Consider the following 19,673-nt stretch of genomic DNA (forward strand, 5'->3'; position numbering starts at 1 on the left):
AATTCTCTCAACCTCCACTTTAGGTTCAACATCAATGCTCACTTCAACTCCACATTCGACTGAATCCTTAGATTCACATTCAACTCTAGAATCCAGTACATTCACCTCCTCATTTTGACATTGGCTAATATCATGTCCAAACTCTAGACACCAAATACATTGAATATCATAAGTACTAATATTTGAGTTTTTAAATGTACCTTGATAAACATATTTGCTAGCATCATGTCTCGACTCTTTCTTTGGTCTAGCACTGATTTTCTCTTCCAAGCTCGTCCTCCACGTGGATGTCAAAGACTCCCTGTGCACACCACGTTCACCTCTTCGGCCTAGTCTTCTATTTTCCTCACATCGCCTATCATCACCATGATTCACGTGCAAAGCTCTATCCCCACAAAATCTACTAACTCTTCTATTCCCATCATCTTGCATATCATACTTTTCCTCTCCTTCACTACGCCTATACCTCTCACGTAGAGGCTTAAACTCCTTCTCCCATATTTTATCCTCATATTCGCATCTACCAGCATTTTTAGATTTAAACCTACTCCCACTAGCACTACCCTCAAGCCTATCAAACCTCTCACGTAAAGGCTCCATTTGGGTCCTCATCATCCTACTAAAATGATCGAACAATGCCTCCATCTGGACCTTAGAAAGTCCTTGGTTCGTGTCATCTCCTACCTCCTCCAATTTTCTTCTAACATTGTACCTGCAAGAAATATTAGTAGAAATAAAAATATTCCTCACCCAAATTCTCACGGTCGCTCCAAAGAAAATTCGCTCCTCTCCTCTCTATCTATTTTTTTTTTCACTTCAAATACTCACCGGTCACTCCAAAGAAATAACACTCGCACTCAAATATTTTTCACTCGAATTTGATAGTTCTTTCAAAGATGTGATCAATCTTTATATTTTTTTTATCAAACTAACAAGATTCAACTTGTGAACACTTGCAACTGTCTCACTTGGATTGCACAAAAACAAGAACGATATAATAAAACAGAACAAATTTTTCGAGAATTCTGGATTATCAAATAACAAAGGATGATAGAAATAACGCAGATCGAACAAAGGATAACACAAAACTGAAACAGAACAAATTTTTGTTTTTGTTTTTTGGTAAATATGACAATAGAACAAAAGGATACCACAGATCTGAGAACAGAATGAAATTTGAGACAGATCTGAAAAATAACAACAACGATGATAACTTACTTGAATTCAATGAGCCAAATCTCTGATACCAAATGATACGAATCCTCGTACGAATGAGAAGCTTACATGATTATCAAAATCGCACCCTCAACTCAATAACACACAAGGATCGATTATGTTGTCCCGATCTTTTGAAACAAGTAATGATTTGTGATATTCACCTCTAAGTGATTAAAACTTAGCAACAAATATCAACGATGATAACAATCGAATTTCGTACGAACCTTCAAAGAACTTGTTTTGACAATCCGTGCGAGAAACAATCGACAAATGCCACAAAGATGAAAATCTTTGATAAGTTTGATTTGGTTTTCTTCTTGTGAAGAACAAAGCTAAAAAGCCTTGGATATATGAGAGAAATCTCAAGAATTTGTGTTGGAAACTAAATTCTGGAGCTTGACAAAACATAAAATCAACTAATACATGAAAGCATATTCGGCAGCTGAACATTCAACTAAAATCAGTTGACACAAACTGATCAGTTGAGAACTGATCAGTTAAAACATTCAGCCGAAAACATTAAAGCTTCTCAACTGATGATACCTCGGGAAAGATCATTCAACAGACAAAAAGACATATCAGACAGCAACTGAATGTGGAAAGCCGCACTGCATAGAAAAACGTATTTCGGCTATTGAGATTAATACGCCGTCTTACAATAAATGATGAAGCGGCAATCAAGAACTCTGTCCAAGAAATGATAAGGAGGAAATCAACGAATACGAGAATTCAAAATTACCGTTGAAAGATAAGTCTATAAATATGACTAAAGAGCAGTTGACAGAAAAGACGATTGACCAATCTCAAAACTTGCCATTACTCTGTTAAAATCTCTGCTCACACCTATCAGATCTATTCATAGCAATCAAGGCTACATATTGAGCAATCTAGCACTGTGAAATATTGATAACTCGATAAGTGCTAAGTTCAGTTACTTACAGAGATCATTGTATTATACTAAGAGTTTCAGTTCAGGCAATAGATAAGTCCTAACTGAAGTGGGTCTGTACAAGCGTTGTACTCGATCAAAGTCTTTTAGTGAATATCCTATCCTTGTGATAGAAGGGGTGACGTAGGAGTTATTCAATTCTCCGAACATCCAGAAACATATTGTGTTGTCTTTACTTCAGCTTTTTATTTCCAGTTAGATATTCTATCTTTCAATCAGTTTATTTTCCGCAACTGCTTATTCAGTTTAACTGATTGATAATTGACAGACGGGATACTCAGTTCAGTTTGTAACAAAACTGAACTACCTTTTTCGAAAAACATTTAATTTCCTAGAAGTGTTTATTCAACCCCCCCCTTCTAAACACTCCTTAGTCAATAACCGATCCTAACAAGTGGTATCAGAGCGAGGCATATCCTGTCAAAGAATTATCTATCTTCAATCTAATCACTATGTCTTCATTCAATAAGATTCCAATGTTCTCCAGGGAAGATATTGATGATTGAAAAATCAGAATGCAGGCTCATCTAGCTGCACAAGACGATGACATGTGGTACGTCATAACTGACGGACCCATGAAAATTTTGAAAGCAAACACAGCTGTTGTGTAGTAGCCCGAATTCCAAATTGGGTAATTAACGGAGTAATGGTGATTAAGAAGGTTTAAGATGTAATTTTGGCTATGGTCATGATCGGACGGACCGAAGAGGGTTCGGAAGCACCGAAGAGTTCGGACGATCCGAAGTGTAGTTCGGTGAATCCGATCATAGGTGTCAAGTGTTGATCGACACGTCATTTTCCATGCATGTTCGGACGGTCCGAAGTGTATGATCGTAGGATCCGATCATGAGCTGTCAAGAGCCAATGGACACGTAGCGTTCGGACGTTCCGAAGTGTTGTTCGGAGGATCCGAACATGGCCTATAAATAGTGCTCGGATTTCCTCATTTTGACTTGCCAATTTCTTGAGTTTTCTCTCATTTTGGAGAGTTTGGAAGGTTTCTAGGGTTAGTTGTTGGTCGAGCGATAGCCAAGAGCTGCCAGGAGTAGTAGCGTAGCGGCGCCTGAGTTTCAAGGCAATCGACATCAAAGGGCTGTCGACGGACGAAGGTAAACCCTAAACCTTTGGTAGTACTAGGGAGTACTGGTTTTGCTAGTCGAGCATGGTAGTATTGATTGAGTATGCTTTTGATGCGTAGGCTTGTGCTAAACCTGATTAGCGGTGTTGCGTAAGGCTAGGCTTGCTGTGATAGAGGTACGAAAGTACTATCCGAGATATCCTGGTTGAGTATACATTCATATATGTGTTGCATGAGTATTTGCTGCATTGTTATATGTCATATGATGCATGCTATTATGTCACGAGTTATGATGCATATTGCATATCATGTTGAGCCGTATCTCCTTCGAGATAGCCTTTACTGTTGAGCTGTATCTCTTTCGAGATAAGCTATATCTTGGGGCCGCTCAGCCCTGTCTTGTGGACGCATGGACACCGAGAGTACACAGTGGCCGACGGGTCGGGAGGGCTTCGGTGGTCCGGGACATTTTAGGTCCACGTCTGTCTTGTAGTGGATGCAGTGACCCAGAGGTTGGACCGCGCGGCACTATCCACTTGGCGCCTCTAGACTGAGCATTTTGAGATCCTTTGTGATTCCTGTTTCTTGACTACCCTGGTATCATATCATAGCATGTGCATTTCATATAGGTTTGTATACTCATATTTTTGTACTGGGCGTTCTTATCGCTCACGTCCTCGGTTTTATTTATTCTTGGACACCCCATTCCCACGGGGCAGGCCTCAGGTTGGATGGCTCAGGAGGAGCAGGAGGAGGACGTTGAGTAGCTGGTTGGTTTAGTTTTCAGTGTTTTCCATTTGATTCGATATGGTTGTACTGGATATTTCATTTTGAGTTAGTCTAGACTTCGATTTCGATTGGGTTGTATAACTATTGTTGTTGGCCATATTTCCGCTGTTATCTCTGATTATAATTAATTAAGTTAGTTGCATGCTTAGTTCTTGACTAGTAGGTGATTCTGGAACGGGTCACTACATTTATGGTATCAGAGCATGCGTATGATTTTGGGATATAGATTCTGTTTTGGGATTTCCGTTGACCATTTTACCATTTTCCCTATTCTATCTTGTAGCGATGGCTGACCATTTTGATGACGGGAGTAGTCAGGGGAGTGTAGGTCGATGGGGTGACCAGGACGATCATAGACGTCATCGTGAGCATCGTCATCGTCGGGATGGTCCTAGGCGTTTCGATTTGCATCGTTTTATTCAGATGGGGCCTAAGCCTTTAGTTGGTGGTGAGACTCCCGATGATGCTGAGGACTGGTTAGAGCGCATGGAGAGTTGTTTCCGTGCATTTCAGTGCACCGAGGAGCAGAAGATAGAGACCCTTAGCTTTCTTCTCGAGGGCCGTGCGCGCAAGTGGTGGCGATCAACTTCTGCGCCGATAGTCCAGTCCCAAGGTAGGGTGACTTGGGTCGATTTCCGTGCAGCTTTCATGCAGCTGTACTTTCCTCCAGCCCTTCGCCAGGCCAAGACGATTGAGCTCCTGAACCTTAAGCAGGGGAGTATGTCTGTTGATGAGTATCAGCAGAAATTCTTTGAGTTGTTACCCTTCGCTCCTCATATCAGTGGCAGTTCTGAGGCCAAGTATGATCATTTCCTCCAGGGTCTTAATCAGGAGATCTTTGATCGAGTCACTGTCTGTGATAATCCTACTTCTTATGATGGGTTAGTGAACCGGTGTCGCCAGGCAGAGATCAGTCTCCAGCGTGGTAGGGCTATTCTTTCTTCTTCTAGACCTCCGAGTACTTTGAGGCCTCGATCTCAGTCATTCAAGAAATCTGGTTCATCTTCTTCTGGATCTGGATCTCGATCTAGTGGTGTTTTCCGCTTTGGTAAGAAGAAGGAGTCTTGTGCGCATTGTGGGAAGAACCATCCATCGGAGCAATGCCGAGTAGCCGCAGGAGCTTGTTATCAGTGCGGAGAGATGGGGCATATTAAGAAGAATTGTCCTCAGTTGCGAGGTGGAGCAGGATCCGGTTCTGGATCTCAGACGACTGTTCAGCAGAGGAGGCAGGGTCAGGCAGTGGGTAGTTCGAATCTTCGACCTCGTGCCCAAGGTCAGGTTTTTGCGCTGAACCAGGATCAGGCTGCAGATGAGACGGAGAGAGTCATAGCAGGTACTTTTCATTTATGCGGTATTCTTGCTTTTGTTCTTATTGATACAGGAGCCTCTCATTCCTTAATTTCTGCACGATTTGTTAAGCGTCATAGGTTACCCTATGTTTCTCTAGACGTCATTCTTTCTGTTTCTACTCCGATGGGTCATTCGGTGTTAGCGAAGCGTCTAGTGATGGGTTGTCCCTTAGATTTTGAGGGTAACGAGTTGACTGCGAATCTTATGATCCTAGAGATGGAAGATTTTGATTGTATCTTGGGTATAGACTTATTGACTACCTACCGAGCTACTGTGGATTGTTACCAGAAGCTTGTTCAGTTTTGTACGACTGAAAGCTCTAGTTGGTTTTTCTATGGTGAGGGAGCGCGACCTCCGATGCCAGTGGTATCTGCTCTGAAAGCCTGTCGTGCTTTAGAGTCGGGCGGGGAAGGCTACCTCATCTATGCGATTGATTCATCCACAGGTAGTGTTGGTCTAGAGGATATTCCAGTGGTTTGTGAATTTCCTGATGTTTTCCCAGATGAGATTCCTGGTTTTCCTCCGGTTAGAGAGGTGGAATTTGGCATAGATTTAATGCCAGGGACTGCACCGATTTCTCGTGCCCCCTATCGTCTTGCTCCGTCAGAGATGAGAGAGCTGAAGCAGCAATTGCAGGATCTTCTTGATAAGGGTTATATTCGCCCGAGTGTTTCGCCTTGGGGAGCTCCAGTCTTGTTTGTCAAGAAGAAGGATGGATCGATGCGGTTGTGCATTGATTATCGCCAGCTGAATCGGGTGACGATCAAAAACAAGTACCCTTTACCCCGTATTGATGACTTGTTCGATCAGCTTCAGGGTACTTCTGTTTACTCCAAGATCGACTTGCGATCGGGTTATCATCAGATGAGAGTCAGAGATGATGATATTTCCAAGACTGCATTTCGTACTCGTTATGGGCATTACGAGTTTCTAGTTATGCCATTCGGATTGACGAATGCGCCAGCGGTGTTCATGGATCTGATGAACCGAGTCTTCCGAGATTTTCTGGATCAGTTTGTGGTGGTTTTCATTGACGATATCTTGATCTATTCCCACAGTGTGGAAGAGCATGCCCAACACTTGAGGATTGTGTTGCAGATTCTTCGCGAGAAGCAATTGTATGCTAAGCTGAGTAAGTGCGAGTTCTGGATTGATCGTGTGGTATTCCTTGGTCACGTGATTTCCAAGGAAGGAGTTTCTATGGATCCCAGCAAGATTGAAGCAGTGCTGAATTGGTCACGTCCGACGACGGTGGCTGAGATCCGTAGTTTTCTAGGTCTGGCAGGGTATTATCGTCGCTTCATCGTGAATTTCTCTCAGATAGCCAGACCATTGACGCAACTTACTCGGAAGGATGTTCCATTTGAGTGGTCATCCGAGTGCGAAGATAGTTTCAGAGAGCTTCGTCGACTTCTGACTTCCGCACCTGTTTTGGCGTTACCGTCAGGATCTGATGGTTTCAGTGTTTACACCGATGCCTCCACTCAAGGCTTAGGGTGTGTGTTGACGCAAAACGGTCATGTGATTGCTTATGCTTCCAGACAGCTGAAATCTCACGAGGAGAAGTATCCCACTCATGATCTGGAATTGGCAGCTATTGTGTTTGCGCTGAAGATTTGGCGTCATTATTTGTACGGTGTTCAGTTTGAAATCTTTACTGATCATAAGAGTCTGAAATATCTGTTCACTCAGGCTGAGTTGAACATGAGGCAACGTCGTTGGATGGATTTGCTGAAGGTTTATGATTGCGAGATCAAGTACCATCCAGGTTCTGCGAATCTCACAGCTGATGCGCTTAGTCGCAAGGTGAGAGCCTCTGCACTTCAGACTTGTGCTATGACTAGTGCCATCCAGGATAGTTGCTCGTTGGGGTTTAACTTCAAGCATCGGAAAGGTATGGAGAGCATTCGTGTTGCTACCATTTTATCTGAGCCCAATTTGTTCACTCGGATTCGAGAAGCTCAGATGTCTGATCTCAAGACTCAGAGATTAGCTCGGTTAGTTGGTGGTGATAGTAATTTCCATTATCAGTCCAATGGTCTTCTGTGCTTATCTAATCGGGTTGTAGTACCAGAGGATGACACTTTGAGGGACGAGATATTGTCTCAGGCGCATCGAAGCAAGTTAAGTGTTCATCCAGGAAGCAACAAGATGTATAGAGACTTGAGGCTGCGGTTTTGGTGGAAAGGGATGAAGCGCAGCGTGTATCAGTTTGTCTCCAAGTGTCTAGTTTGCCAGCAGGTTAAGGCAGAGCACCGTCGACCGGGAGGATTGTTGTTGAACTTACCTATTCCAGAATGGAAGTGGGAGCATATTACGATGGATTTCATTACTCACTTGCCATTATCTTCGAGGAACAGCGATGCTATCTGGGTAGTGGTGGATCGACTCACCAAGTCTGCTCATTTTCTGCCGTATAATCGTGATTTCACTTTCGATCGTATGGCTCGATTGTACATTCAGGAGATTGTACGTTTGCATGGAGTGCCTGTCAGTATTGTTAGTGACAGAGATCCTAGTTTTACCTCACGGTTTTGGGGTAGTTTCCAGTCAGCTTTGGGTACTACACTGAGTCTGAGTACTGCTTATCATCCGGAGACTGACGGTCAATCAGAGAGGGCTATCCGTACGCTTGAGGATATGTTGCGAGCCTGTGTTATGGATTTCGGACCCGCTTGGCAGGATCATTTGCCTTTGATTGAGTTCGCGTACAACAACAGCTATCATCGTAGTATTGGTATGGCACCATTTGAGGCGTTGTACGGGCGACGTTGTCGTACTCCATTATTCTGGGATGAAGTCGGGGAACGACAGGTAGAGGGACCGGAGTTAGTCCAGCAGGCTATAGATAAGGTTGCAGTAATCAAGAAGCGGATTAAGACTGCTCAGGATCGACAGGCTAGTTATGCGAACACAAAGCGTCGACCTCTTCATTTTCAACCAGGTGAGAAGGTGTTTCTCCGAGTTTCGCCTTTTCGCAGGATTTTGAGATTTGGTCTCAAGGGTAAGCTGTCTCCGAGATTTATTGGTCCATTCGAGATACTGGAATGTGTGGGAGATTTAGCTTACAGACTTGCGTTGCCGCCGTACCTATCAAGTATTCATGATGTGTTCCACGTATCCTTGTTGAGACGTTATGTAGCAGATGAGTTGCACATCTTACATCCATCTGAAGTTCAACTTGATACGGATTTGTCTTACGTGGAGCGACCAGTTCAGATTCTAGATCGCAAAGATAAGGTGTTGCGGAATAAGATCATTCCTCTTGTCTTAGTGCAGTGGCAGCGTCGAGGCACTGAAGAAGCCACTTGGGAGTTAGAGAGTCGTATGCGTTCGGAGCATCCAGAGCTCTTTTGAGTTGTGCTTTGTATAAGTTTGTGTTTTCAGTTGTAATCATAGTATCAGTTGTATTCAACAACAATTGAGATGTATTAATGATGTTGTTATTTCGTTTTGTTCATTCTCTAAGCCTGATTTCGAGGACGAAATCTTTTAAGGGGGGGAGAATGTAGTAGCCCGAATTCCAAATTGGGTAATTAACGGAGTAATGGTGATTAAGAAGGTTTAAGATGTAATTTTGGCTATGGTCATGATCGGACGGACCGAAGAGGGTTCGGAAGCACCGAAGAGTTCGGACGATCCGAAGTGTAGTTCGGTGAATCCGATCATAGGTGTCAAGTGTTGATCGACACGTCATTTTCCATGCATGTTCGGACGGTCCGAAGTGTATGATCGTAGGATCCGATCATGAGCTGTCAAGAGCCAATGGACACGTAGCGTTCGGACGTTCCGAAGTGTTGTTCGGAGGATCCGAACATGGCCTATAAATAGTGCTCGGATTTCCTCATTTTGACTTGCCAATTTCTTGAGTTTTCTCTCATTTTGGAGAGTTTGGAAGGTTTCTAGGGTTAGTTGTTGGTCGAGCGATAGCCAAGAGCTGCCAGGAGTAGTAGCGTAGCGGCGCCTGAGTTTCAAGGCAATCGACATCAAAGGGCTGTCGACGGACGAAGGTAAACCCTAAACCTTTGGTAGTACTAGGGAGTACTGGTTTTGCTAGTCGAGCATGGTAGTATTGATTGAGTATGCTTTTGATGCGTAGGCTTGTGCTAAACCTGATTAGCGGTGTTGCGTAAGGCTAGGCTTGCTGTGATAGAGGTACGAAAGTACTATCCGAGATATCCTGGTTGAGTATACATTCATATATGTGTTGCATGAGTATTTGCTGCATTGTTATATGTCATATGATGCATGCTATTATGTCACGAGTTATGATGCATATTGCATATCATGTTGAGCCGTATCTCCTTCGAGATAGCCTTTACTGTTGAGCTGTATCTCTTTCGAGATAAGCTATATCTTGGGGCCGCTCAGCCCTGTCTTGTGGACGCATGGACACCGAGAGTACACAGTGGCCGACGGGTCGGGAGGGCTTCGGTGGTCCGGGACATTTTAGGTCCACGTCTGTCTTGTAGTGGATGCAGTGACCCAGAGGTTGGACCGCGCGGCACTATCCACTTGGCGCCTCTAGACTGAGCATTTTGAGATCCTTTGTGATTCCTGTTTCTTGACTACCCTGGTATCATATCATAGCATGTGCATTTCATATAGGTTTGTATACTCATATTTTTGTACTGGGCGTTCTTATCGCTCACGTCCTCGGTTTTATTTATTCTTGGACACCCCATTCCCACGGGGTAGGCCTCAGGTTGGATGGCTCAGGAGGAGCAGGAGGAGGACGTTGAGTAGCTGGTTGGTTTAGTTTTCAGTGTTTTCCATTTGATTCGATATGGTTGTACTGGATATTTCATTTTGAGTTAGTCTAGACTTCGATTTCGATTGGGTTGTATAACTATTGTTGTTGGCCATATTTCCGCTGTTATCTCTGATTATAATTAATTAAGTTAGTTGCATGCTTAGTTCTTGACTAGTAGGTGATTCTGGAACGGGTCACTACATGTTGCTATTACTGAAGGGGCACCTCACCGAATTGAAAAGCCTCGAGATGAGTGGACTACAGAGGACAAAAGAAAGGCAAATCTAGACAACGTTGCAAAAGACATATTGTATAAGACACTGGACAAAGTAACGTTCAGTAAGATCAAAATGTGCAAAACCGCCAAAGAAATTTGGGAGAAGTTAATTCAACTTTGCGAAGGAAATGATCAAACAAAAGAAAACGAGGACAAATACGAAGTAGTTGTTATAGGAACCCAATGTGCAGTCACGTAGGTGCGGGCTCAGGCTCGTGGTGTGATAGAATGGTATCAGAGTTGGTCACCGGCAAGGAACACCGAGAAATAAGTGTTATGCGGGGCAAAGTGCTACGTGCATGAGAGACATCTCTTGAACCTGCGGGGCAAAGTGCTACATGACGGGAGCCACCTCCTGAACATGTAGGAGCCCCTCTATATTCTCGGCGCTGGTGGATCGAGGGGTCAGGCCGCGATGGGGACGTCACGTTTTGAAGGAGGGGTGATTGTGATACCTCTTGTCCCACAAGGTAAAAATTAAAGATTTAAAATGAGTTTATCATGTGTTATAATGGACTTCTATAGCAACTAGGGTTAATCATTTTTGTAAAACAAGGATGAATACGAGCCCATTGTGCAGTCACGCAGGCGCAGGCCTGGGCTCATAGCGTGAAAGAATGGTATCAGAGCCGGTCATTGAAAAGGAACACTGAGAAATAAGTGCTATGCGGGGTAAAGTTCTACGTGCATGAGAGCCACCTCTTAAACCTTTGGGGAAAAGAGCTACATGACAGGAGCCACCTCTTGAACATGTAAGAGCCACCTCTATATTCTCGCCGCTAGTGGTCGAGGGGTCAGACCGCGATAAGGATGTTGCGTTTTGAAAGAAGGGTGATTGTGATACCTCTTGTCCCACATGGTAAAAATTAAAGATTTAAAATGAGTTTATAATAGGTTATAATGGACTTCTGTAGCAACTTGGGTTAATAATATTCGTAAAGCGAGGACGAATACGATGTAGTTACTATAGGAGCCCATTGTCCAGTCACGTAGGCGCGGGCCTGGGCTCGTGGCTTGACAGAATGGTATCAGAGCCGGTCACTGGCAAGGAACACCGAGAAATAAGTGCTATGCGGGGAAAAGTGCTGCGTGCATGAGAGCCACCTCTTGAACCTGCGGGGCAAATTTCTAAATGACAAGAGCCGCCTCTAGATTATCGGCCTTGGTGGATCGAGGGGTCAGGCCGCGATGATTGTGATACCTCTTCTCACACATGGTAAAAATTAAAGATTTTAAATGAGTTTAAAATTGACTTCTGTAGCAACTTGAGTTAATCATTTTCGTAAAGTGATGATGAATACGAAGTAGTTGCTATAGAGGCCCATTATGTAGCCACGCAGCGTGGGTCCGGGCTCGAGGTGTGACAACTCAACCTGAGAACAAAAATATAAAGGTATGAAAATCAACCCTTGGTAATTAACAAAGAATTTAGATGCATTTGGTCCATATATTTGTAATCACAAAAAACACATTACTTAATACTTACAAAGGATCCATAATACACAAAAAGATAATAAGAAATTCAACTCAATAACATTGGTTTTGAAGCAAAATAATAAAACTGATGTGTAGGATTGAGCGCTTGCCACTTTATCAAATGTTACAGCTGGTGATAATATACCACTCAAATCTTTTAAATGCGTAGCATCCCAAGCGTCATGGCTAGATCGCTTTACCCAACAAGGACAATTATTGCATCTCAACAATTTTCCTCCAAATAATCGCACTCTTTGCAATCAATGGGAATCGAATCCATGACATTGGCACTAATACCAAATGTAGGACTGAGCGCTTGCCGTCTTACTAAAAACTATAGATGGTGGTAATGAAGCAGCTCAAGTCTTTTAAACCACATAACAACCTAAGTTCATGAGTTTGATTCTCATTGATTGCAAAAAATGGGATTATTGGGAGGATATTTTAAATTGTACAGCAACTCAAGTGCATGAGTTTGATTACCATTTTTGCAAAGATTACAATTATTGGAAATAGATTGTTGATGTGCAATAATCCAGCAAAGTGATGGAACCATGATGTTTGAGCTATTGTGTGATTTTAAAGATTTGAGTTGCACAATTACCACTAGCCATAACTTTTGATAAAGTGACAAGTGTTTGGTCCTATATGATGAAAACCCAATTGCATTATATGATCTTTATCCAGTAATTTTATCAAACAGTTGAAGAATGTGTTTAATTAATAGTATGAAGAAGGGGAAGAGAAAGGAGAATATTACCTTAATATGTTAAACTCGAAAGTATCGCTGGTGAATAGACGATAGAAGTTTTAGCATTAGAAATGTATCAATTCCAAAGAAAAACTGAACTAGATGATGCCTTAAATTTCAAATATGAAGTCATTTTATTGTACACGCAAATTGGGAAATGTTATTTTGATGTAGCATCAAAACAAACCATCTATATTAATTGGGGACAAAATTAAGCTTATGCCCATCTTAAACTAAAGAAAATAGAAAGCATAAACCAAATATAAGCAATTTTATCATTTTTGTAAAGTGATGATGAATACGAAGTAGTTGCTATAGAGGCCCATTATGTAGCCACGCAGGCGTGGGTCCGAACTCGAGGTGTAACAACTCAACCCGAGAACAAAAATATAAAGGTATGAAAATCAACCCTTGGTAATTAACAAAGAATTCAGATGCATTTGGTCTATATATTTGGAATCACAAAAAACACATTAATTAATACTTACAAAGGATCCATAATACACAAAAAGATAATAAGAAATTCAACTCAATAACATTGGTTTTGAAGCAAAATAATAAAACTGATGTGTAGGATTGAGCGCTTGCCACTTTATCAAGTGTTACAGCTGGTGATAATATACCACTCAAATCTTTTAAATGCGTAGCATCCCAAGCGTCATGGCTAGATCGCTTTACCCAACAAGGACAATTATTGCATCTCAACAATTTTCCTCCAAATAATCGCACTCTTTGCAATCAATGGGAATCGAATCCATGACATTGACTCTAATACCAAATGTAGGACTGAGCGCTTGCCGTCTTACTAAAAACTATAGCTAGTGGTAATGGAGTAGCTCAAATATTTTAAACCACATAACAACCTAAGTTCATGAGTTTGATTCTCATTGATTGAAAAGAATGGGATTATTGGGAGGATATTTTAAAATGTACAGCAACTCAAGTGCATGAGTTTGATTCCCATTGTTGCAAAGTTTACAATTATTGGGAGATAGATTGTTGAGGTGAAATAATCCAGGAGAGTGATCGAACCATGATTTTTGAGCTAGTGTGCGATTTAAAGATTTGAGTTGCACAGTTACTACCAGCTATAACTTTTGGTAAAGTGACAATTGTTTGCTCCTATATGATGAAACCCCAATTGCATTATATGATCTTTACCCAGTAATTTTATCAAACAGTTAAAGAATGTGTTTAATTAATAGTCTGAAGAAGGGGAAGAGAAAGGAGAATATTACCTTAATATGTTAAACTTTAAAGTATCGCTGGTGAATAGACGATAGAAGTTTTAGCATAAGAAATGTATCAATTCCAAAGAAAAACTGAACTAAACAATGCCTTAAATTTCAAATATGAAGTCATTTTATTGTACACGCAAATTGGGAAATGTTATTTTGATGTTGCATCAAAATAAACCCATCTAATATTAATTACGGACAAATTAATCTTCTTCCTATCTTAAACTAAAGAAAATAGAAAGTATAAACCAAATATAAGCAGTGAACAGAATGAATATCAATTACAATTGGATTTTATCATTGGTTCGCTTTACTTTAGGATTGTGGACATGGATGATATTTTTAAAACCAGTGGTGCCGACGCTGTATGCTTAAAATTTTCCACCCCTCAACTCCGATGAGAAATCCGACATGGATGGGATCAACACGGAGGATCTTCGGCCTCTTCAACTGAGTAGCATAAACTAATTTTTTTCTAGTTGTAGAATTTGTACAGCAGAAATCAAAACTACGCGGATTTTGGACCATTTTTCATGATTTTTGCTTGCATATGTCTTTTACATCTTTTTTTAAAAAATATTTGGACTTTAATCTTCTGCTTCTCTACTACTACTTCTTCATAACTTGCAATAAATTTATCTTATTTTGTGCAAGAATTTTCAAATTTCTTTAATTAGTTTAGCCAATGGGTTCTTAATTCACTATGTTAGCTGATACTTTAGGTTGACTTTGTTGGAATGAGAATAGATTTTTCTTGCAGATATCTAAACATTGAAAAATAGAAGTCGCGAGTGATGCAATTCTTCAACCACGAAAAGAAAACCCACTTGAAAACGGAGTCACGCCCTCGATTCGATGAAACAAAGAAAAGGTTGTGTTGTCCCGATCTTTTTGAATCAAGTAATTGTTTAATATTCACCTCTAAATTACAAATAATTTAGCAACAAATATTAAAGAGATAAACAATTGATTTCAAGCGAATCTTCAAAAAACTCGTCTTTGACAATCCAAGTGAAGAACAATCGACAAACGCCACAAAGTATTAAACTTTGATAAGCTTGATTTGAGAAACACACAAAGGTGTATACAAAGCCAAACTTTGAAATTTGATAGAAAACTCACAAAATATGATTAAAACTCAAGAATAATCCTTTTACAATGATAAAATCGTTCGTATATTGTTACAATATCTAAAAGATATGAAATATCTAGTTACGTAAACAATTAGGACTCTAAACTAGGAAACTAAAAATTATTTACGTAGGCGGCGTGCTGGGGTTCTAATGTTGGCCATCCTAGCGTGGACTCTTCCGGGCTGGGCATGCTGGAAAGTGTCTTTAGCGCTGGGGCTCTATTAATTGGCTGCCCTAGCACGGAGCTCTCATGTCCGGGTCTTGATTTGGCCCCTTCTTCATGATTTAGCACTCGAATAACATTGAAATATCTTCCAACTTTATTGCTATGCATGCTGAATTCTTTGAGGCTTCGAATCGCAAGACTTAGCACGTCATGCCCGGTCAGATTCATATCATACTCACATTCTTCAAAAATATTTGTCCTCACATCTTGTCTACCTACACAAAAAACAAAGAAAGTTAGTAATAATATATATTACATTATAAACAGGTTTACCTTTAAACTCAAGTTTGTGGGCGCTATCATTGGCTCGCTTTATCAGCACTGTTTGGAATCCCAACTCATCGGTTGCCCTTTCCATGTAATCATCAATCACACCAAATATCAAATAACAAGTGATATGAAATGATAACGATAATATTTCATTAAGCATCATAAAAATTAAATTCCTCCCCTTCTTAGACCTAGTTAACATCACAAAAATTTCCACATAAGTGCACAACCATAGTTCACTAGGAATAAGAATTATTTCATACAACACATAAGAATTAAGCTTAGGTGCTTTTTCCTTATATGCAATGCATCATTTACTACACCACTTAACACACCTCTTCATATGCAACCAACTCATAATCATGGATTATATCAACGATAAGCCACAGTTATGTGTCTCAAGAACACGTAGATCATGAAATGAATATAGACCAAATAATATATTCTCTTTAACCCAATATTTATCATGATCATAGAATTCATTATGACAAACCATGTAATCTTCAAAACCATCATCAATCAAATATAAATCATGCAAATAGGACACACTAAATGTACTATCCATGTCATCATTTAACACATTACAATAATGGAAGTCTAATGCATATAAAATTTTGTAGCCACCAATTCTCACCAATTTAGCAACTCGTGAGACATCAAAAGAAACAATGTTCAAACTCAATGCATGAAAATTCTCATAATTCTCACACCCATAAAATTTATAGACGAAAGTGAAGATACGATCACCTCGTTTAAAATCATCATTTTCAACATTTCCTCTAAAATTTTGAAAACAAAACATCAACGAATTAAGTTAAGAAAACAAATCATACCTCTTGGTTGTTGCGTTGGCAACTAATCTTACCTCATTACGATTGCTCTCAACGTCATATGGATCAACACATGGCATTCTTCCACCATAATTTCTTGCTTGCCTCCTCATCATGACATCTCCATAATCCTGCAAGAGTGAAATAACAAAGCTCGGGATTGAACCGGCATTATCATTACAGTGATAATAAACCTCTTTATACAAAGGTACTATAAGGGGTTTATACAAAAGTAAATAAATCTCAACCTCACTCTTTTCAGCCTTCAAATTATTTTTATTTTTCTGAATACTGTCATCAACAACTTTATTAAACACAACCTCAAATTCAGGTTCCTCTACAACATCAATTCCAAGTTCAGGCTCAACTACAAGTTCAACTTCAGATTTAGGTTCAACTACAACCTCAACCTCAAACTCATATTCAAGCTCAATTGCATCAACCTCCATTTAAGATTTAAGCTCAACTGGAGATTTTATTACTGTCATCTCCTCACATTTACATTGGCTAATATTATGACCAACTTCTAGACACCAACAATATTTGATATCAACAGTATGAGGACTAGAAGTTTTAGATGTACCTCGATGTTCATGCCTCATAGCTTCATGCCTCGACTCAACCATTGGCCTTTCCACGATTTTCTCGTTTCTGTTGGACCGCCAAGTGGATGCCAACGAATCATCATACAAGCCATGCTCATCTCTCCTACAACCTCTCCTATTATCGTGAATTGGAACAAATTGCTTCCTCATAACCCTTTTCATCTCATCCCACGTAACTATAGGGTCATTCCCACATCATTTCCTACCCAATACTAACTCATCCCACCAAAAATTAGCATAGTCGGTAAACTCACTACAAGCTTGTCTTACCTTCATTGCATTGGTATAATCCTCCCGGCCCCAAATATACATTCCATCCTCTCCTCCCACTCAAGGTACGCCTTTGGATCGGCTCCCCTACTGAAAGATGGAACTTTCATCTTCGTGCCACTCAGTCTATACCCTTCCCGGATTCTACACCCATTATACTCATCACTTCGCCTATCATCATAACGATTCAACTGCAAAGTTTTATTTAGATCAACTCCTCTACCTCGCATATTCTCTCCAACCCGTCTATCATACTTCTATTCTTCCTCGCAGCTCCCATTGTAGAACCCGTAAATTGGACTGCGTATAAGCCACGCATAATTTCTAGTAATTAAATTAAAATGATTTTTATTGCATGAGTATTTAAATTCTTTTATTTAAATTTATTTATTTTACGCAGTAGTTTAATTGTCACCTTTTCAAGTAAATAAGTGAGGCCGGACTGGAGATGGAGTATTGAGATAAGCTAATAAAGATTTATTTAAGAAGTGGTAATTTAGCATGTTTATTTCATTAATTTATGTTAATTATTTTTATGCATTTTAGGCATAATTCATGCATTATAGGATTTGTTCCATTAAGTTTTAAAAGTTCGTGCTTTAAGATTTTTAAGTTGCATTTCACGTTCGAACGAGGATCGGAGACCGGAGAATTTTCAAGAAATTATTTTAATTACATGATTAATTTTAATAAAATAATTAGAGCATTTTAAGTGTATTTTTCTAAAATAGGATTTTATTAGGGTATTTTTACCCGTGAGATTTTATTTTTAACGGTACGTAAATTTTAGCGAATCAGGAAATTTTTAAGGGTTCGGCTAATATTTTAAAAATCTTTTCAACTCGATATATTTTTCGGGAGAGTATTTGGATTTAATGGGCCTACTTTTAAGTTTTTTGGACCTAAAATCCTTCCTAGCTTTTAACTAAACATTTTAGGGCCCATTAGCTAATTTATTATATAATTAAGCTACTAAACACACTTAACCCTAAACCTAAAGATTTTATCAGCCGACACCCTACTCCAGCTGCCTTCTCTCTCGAGTTCAGTGCCATTCTCCAACAAAAAAACCGTCGGTGGTCTCTTGTCCTTGCAAAGGGTGCTTCCATTTCTCGTTTTTTATCGTCAAGCATCATATGGCACGCGTGGTAGCTTTGTTTTTCTCTGTTTTTGCATCACTCATGTTGATAATACTGATATATATGCATGTGTTCATGAAAGCTTTTGATCTAGCCAAGAATATGAGAAATCCATCGGTTTTGGTCCACTGTCTTGTATTTGCTGTTGTGTGGTTCACGTTTTCTGGTCTATTGATGCAAGGGGCTGCTGTGTTGGTTTGTCAAGGGTAGGGACAGATCAGGAGTGGGAGCTGTAGGTGCAGGTGCGTGAGTTTGATCGGGTTTGGATTCGAAAGCGTGAGGCTGCAGATCGAGGCTTGGTGCTAAGGGTTTGATCCATGTTTCTGCCACGCCAGCTGAGCGAAGGGTTCCTCCAGCCCTGGACCAGACCCTAGTGGGTCTGAGTCAGGGTCTGGGATGGCTCGAGCCACGCTGGAAGGGAGGAAACGAGCAACCAAGCAAGGGCGAGATGAGATGGTTCGGTAGGGGCATTTTCGTTGGGTCTCGGTTCCTAGGAGCCAGTCGCGTGCATGAGCTGTTAGCGTGGGTTCAGTAGGCTTAAGAAGGTTAGTGGGTGGTCTAAGGAAGGTTAGTGGGTGGCTGGAACCATCGGCTTTGATGAAAGTGAGAGATCGCATTTCGTTTTCTCGGCTAGGGTGAGGAGTGAGTGCTGAAACTTCCTTATTTTTACAGCAGCCTTATGTATCGGTTGGAATTGTTTAGAAGGGTTCATTAGGTTCCTAATAGTGGGATTTAAAGGAAGGGTAGGTGTTGAGATTGTAGGGGACCGAATGGTTTATGATTATGGGGGCCATGTGTTGTTAGGTGAAGGTAGATTAGGTGTATCCGAGAGATTTGTTGTTCTGATTTTTTTGGCCGTGAGTTTTGGGTTGGAAATTTCAATTTAGGATCTTGTAAGTGTTTTTAAGAATGGATAAAAAGTTGAGAATTTTTCGGGTGGTTTTCGAATCGATTCGGATTAAAACCGAGCCCCCGGCTCAAATTTTAAAACAATTCGGTTAAGTTATGAATGGGGCTCGAATTTACGTCTAAGAATATTTTTAAATATGTTTCGGGACATTTTAAGGAGTTTGGTAAGCTTTGGGTCAATCTTAGAGGACCAGGGTTGAAACGATAATTTTTGGGTTGCCAGGGACAAAATGGTCATTTTGCACCCGGGGTTAAATTTTAGTCCTAGCAGCGCCCTGAGCACAAATCATGATATTTTTAAATGTTCATGCATCACGTTTATGATTTTTACGCTATTATAATAATTATGGTGCATGCTTAACTTAAAGGAATTAAGTGAGAAAGTGAAGAGCACCCCGTCTCCGCCGCGCCA

The sequence above is a fragment of the Primulina eburnea genome, chromosome 5, assembly GCF_022965805.1.
Source record: "Primulina eburnea isolate SZY01 chromosome 5, ASM2296580v1, whole genome shotgun sequence".
NCBI classification, from domain to species: Eukaryota; Viridiplantae; Streptophyta; class Magnoliopsida; order Lamiales; family Gesneriaceae; genus Primulina; species Primulina eburnea.